Here is a 4,552-nt window from a genome sequence, read left to right on the forward strand (position 1 = left end):
CCCGTAGCTGCTAGGCTCTACAGACGCTGTGTCTGGGAAGAAAGCTAGACTTTTAAGTTCCTTTCCATTCTAGGATTGGACAGACAGGTATTTATTTAAAAGAGCCAGATGGTTCAAGGGAGTTTCTAAGTTTATACAGTTGGGTACCAGGTTTCAGTCTAAATTTGAGCTCTGGCTTTCTGCTTTCCTGTTGGCCCTGGATTGAGAATAGCCTCTCATTTACCAGCCATCTGGTCCCTCCAAAATCTCTCCTGCTGAGTGGTGTCTCCAAATATCTTCCCAGAGAGAGGACAGAATCTCCAATAAAATCTGGAAGGTGAATGTATATTTTTCCACTAGGGGATCCATAGGTGGAATCCTGGGGAGGAATAGGTCTCCATGTTGAAAGGGTCTATGTGACATGAATCACATTGATATTGATTTGATAGAGTGGACTCCCTTGAGCAGTCATATGTTGAAGTGTGCCCTGTATGGGGAGTTCATGCCTATGCTTCTAGATCTTTGGTTTCTTAAGAGTTCCTTTTGTAAACCAGCAGGCTCTGGTGCTAATTATTCATCATCTAGCATCAATAAACATTTATAAGTGCCTGCTATGAGCAAGGCAGTGGTGGCAGAAAGGGGTAGAGGAGTCACCTCAGAGATTGTACACATATTGTACCATATGTACAATGTCACACCAGACTGTACCGTATCATTCGTTAGAAAAGATGACAAAACTAGAGAACAATTTAGCTTTGACCGTAACAATAATTATTTTCAGGAAAAGAATTCATTATTATCTCCATCAGTACCACATCTGGATAGAAGAGGTAAAGTTGTCACCAGGGCTTGTAGAGATGAAAGTGAAAGTGTTAGTTGCTTCGTCGTGTCTGACTCTTTGCAATCCCATGGGCTGTAGCCCACCAGGCTCCTCTGTCCATAGAATTTTCCAGGGAAGAATGCTGCAGTGGGTTGCCATTGCCTTCTCCAGGGAATCTTCCCAATATTTCCTGCATTGGCAGGCAGATTCTTTACCACTGTGCCACCTGGGGAGCCATCAAGGGGGCTTGTAGAGAACTTAATGTTAATTATGCAGTTAACTTTCTCTGCTTTCCATACCCTGGCCTTGACAACCCAGCATTTTGGACCTGGTGAGAGCAGGTCAAAATGAATTCAAGGGCTAACTAGAAGAGGATGCATGGATGCTTAATTGCTTCAGTCATGACTGATTCTTCACGACCCCATGGACTGTAGCCCTCCAGGCTCCTCTGTCCATGAGAAGTTACAAAATGGGCCCATGGGACCAGAGATGCTGAAAAGAATTGAACGGAGGTGTTACCACGTGGTTTGCTGGGGGAAGTCTGGAGTTGGGGGCTGGGGTGGAGATGTGAGTCTCAAGCTCTTCCTTCTAAGCACCAGATGGTAGAGCCACCTCACTGCACTCTGCCTGCTGCCTGGCCCATGTGCCTGCGTGGTGCTGGCCTGCTGTGTCTCACACCAGGATGCCTTTATCTGCTGGGAGGAATAATTATAGTTGAAACAAATGTATGGCAATACCTGGATGGATACAGCTCAATTGACTCCTGACAGGTCTCTGGCTAAGAGAGCCTGAAGCAGCTGCAGTTCTAGAAGAGCAAGTGAGGAGCAGAGGGGTGAGTGGGTGGGATAGTGTAGGACTAAGCACGTGATGGGTAGACTCTTCTGTCTCACCTTACAGATGCCCCTAAGTCTGTGTGTGGGCAGGTCTGGAAATGAAAAAAGTAATTTCTTCCATTCGGTAGAGGTATGCTGTGCTGTGCTTTGCTGCTGAGTCATGTCTTGATTCTTTTCGACCCCACAGATTGTAGTTCACCAGGCTCCTCTGTCCATGGATTCCCCAGGCAAGAATACAGGAGTGGGTTGCCATGCCCTCCTCCAGGGGATCTTCCCAACCCAGGGATCAAACCCAGGTCTCCCGCATTGCAGGCGGATTCGTTACCAGCTGAGCTACCAGGGTAGCTCTCAAAAGAGGTATTCTCATCACCAATAGTCAGGCTGTCAAGCTGGTGACCATTCCCGGATATATTCTTTGCAATGCTGGAGGCTCCTCTTCATATACGTGTGTGCGTGCTCAGTCGCTTCAGTTGTGTCCAACTCTTTGTAACCCTGTGGACTATAGCCCACCAGGCTCTTCTGTCCATAGGATTCTCCAGGCAAGAATACTGGAGTGGATTGCCATGCCCTCCTCTATGGGATCTTCCCAACCCAGGGATTGAACCTGTGACTCCTGTGTCTCCAGCATTGCTGGAGGATTCTTTACCCACTGAGCGACAAGCGAAGCACCTCTCTCTGTACAGCAGGGGAGTTTCTAGGAGTTGAAGACCTGAGTGTATGGGAGGGGCCACACTGCAATAGTTTTTCTCTTGCAAACATTTTTAACCAGTCTTTACTGTAATTTCAGTTTGTACTGTCCAGCTGCATTCCTTGAATCACTGACAGGTCCCAACCAGACCTCCCAGCTGGCATCATCCTTGCAGCCAAGTGCAGGAGAGGGCAGTGGATGGATCATGCCCTCTGCTCTTCAGGACTAAGGCTGGACATTTTCTGGGCTTGTCTGGTGGGCATGATCCCAAGGAGAGCATGAACCCAGCTCCGCCCTTCTTGCATTTTTTGCTCCAAGCCCTCCGATCCATCTAGTATCCAGAAGGAAACTTGCCTCGCTCCAGAGCCTCCACACCTGCAACTCCCCAACTTGGGGCTTTCTTTCCTTGCTTCTTATACCCACTCGGTTAGGGGAAGCACGCTAACTGAAACTTCCCACCCTGGCCAGGCACCTTGGTAACCATTTGCGTGAGTTATTTTATGACAGGAGGTTCTCGTAAGGAACACGGAACTAATATGCTACCACCAACCAGAAGAGTTTGGGAAAGGTCAAAAGGTGACACCACTGTCTGACTACCTCCCAGAATCCTTCTCGCTGACATCTGTCTTGGCTGAGCAATGTGTGTGCCACTAGGAAGGACTCAGTCAGAATGATTGGCCAGAAACAGCTTGGAAACTAACACCATCACCATAAAACCCGAAACTTCGAGCCACGTGGCAGAGCAGTTCTCCTGGCTTCCCTTACCCTCCTGCTCTCCGCCTCGGTGCCCCTTTCCCAATAAAATCTCTTGCTTTGTCAACATATGTGTCCCTTCAGACAATTCATTTCTGAGCGTTAGACAAAGCCCACTTTTGGGCCCTGGAAGGGATCCCCCTTCCTGCAATGATGCCACCACATCAGGTTAACTCCTACTCCTTGTTAGAACCGGAGGTTAGTATTGAACTCTCTAGGAAGGCTGAGTCAGCCAGCCCGGGGCCCTGTGCTCTCATGGCCACCCCTGCTTCTCCTCTTTGTGTGCCCAGGTGCTCAGTTGTGTCCAATTCTCTGAAATCACCTGGACTGAGCTCACCAGGCTTCTCTGTCCCTGGGATTCTCCAGGAAAGAAGACCGAGTGGGTTGCCATTCCATTCTCCATGGGATCTTCCTGACCCAGGGATCAAACTCGGGTCTCCCGCATGGCAGGCAGATTCTTTATCATCTGAGCCACCAGGGAAGCCCCATTTGACACATGACAGTGCAGATATGTCAATGCTATTCCCTCAATTTTTCCCATCCTCTCCTTCCTCCCTTCCTTGTATCTCATCTGGGGCTCTTTGTATGACAGATGTTTTCAAACTGATTTAGGGACTTCTAGCATGTGGGCCACAGTACAATCCAAGAGCAGGCATGGAGCAAGCCATTAGCTTTCCTCCTTTCTTGCCTGTTGTATACCGTGTAATGCTGTGGAGGACCAGGCTGAGATAGTGTGCTGGCTTGCAGGCATCCCTTGTGCCTTGATTTTTATTCCTTTCACCATTCAGCTGTGGTTTCTCTCATAATGGTTCCACCAAAGTACCATTTTCCAGTTGAAAAGAGAACTAAAGAGGTAGAAATCAAGATACGAGAGAGAATGAAACACTTTAGGATACTTATTTTTAGTAAAATTGGCATAAATAACTAGATTGTAAGATTGGGGACTGGGAGTGAAAAGACTTGTCTGTCTCTGTCTTTGAATAGATCTGGAATCTGATCCTATAGTCTTCCATCTACCAAGTAGTATTGGAGTTACGAGAGAGCCACTATTTAGTTTTGCTCAATTTTTTTCTAAAATATTTATAGTGAAACAAGAAGTAGAAGAAGAATGGGCACCTAGCATCTGCCAACCACTGTGCTGTGTATTTTACTGGGTCATCATCTCATTTAATTGTTTTGATTAAATATTGAGTAGCTTCAAAGAGTTGGCAAAGTAATGTCTCTGCTTTTGAATATGCTATCTAGGTTGGTCATAACTTTCCTTCCAAGAAGTAAGCGTCTTTTAATTTCATGGCTGCAGTCACCATCTGCAGTGATTTTGGAGCCCCAAAAAATAAAGTCTGACACTGTTTCCACTGTTTCCCCATCTATTTCCCATGAAGTGATGGGACTGGATGCCATGATCTTCGTTTTCCGAATGTTGAGCTTTAAGTCAACTTCTTCACTCTCCACTTTCACTTTCATCAAGAGGCTTTTTAG

The 4,552-nt window shown here is 46.9% G+C and overlaps 1 long non-coding RNA gene across 1 annotated transcript; it reads left to right on the forward strand.

Annotated features, from left to right (window-relative positions):
* The first annotated feature begins 246 nt into the window (after positions 1-246).
* Positions 247-3,144, forward strand: LOC129653943 (uncharacterized). Its single transcript, XR_008715299.1, has 2 exons — positions 247-316; positions 2,420-3,144. It is a non-coding gene; the product is annotated as an uncharacterized LOC129653943 (long non-coding RNA).
* The last annotated feature ends 1,408 nt before the right edge of the window (positions 3,145-4,552 follow it).

This window comes from Bubalus kerabau, chromosome 5, assembly GCF_029407905.1.
Source record: "Bubalus kerabau isolate K-KA32 ecotype Philippines breed swamp buffalo chromosome 5, PCC_UOA_SB_1v2, whole genome shotgun sequence".
Classification (NCBI taxonomy): Eukaryota; Metazoa; Chordata; class Mammalia; order Artiodactyla; family Bovidae; genus Bubalus; species Bubalus kerabau.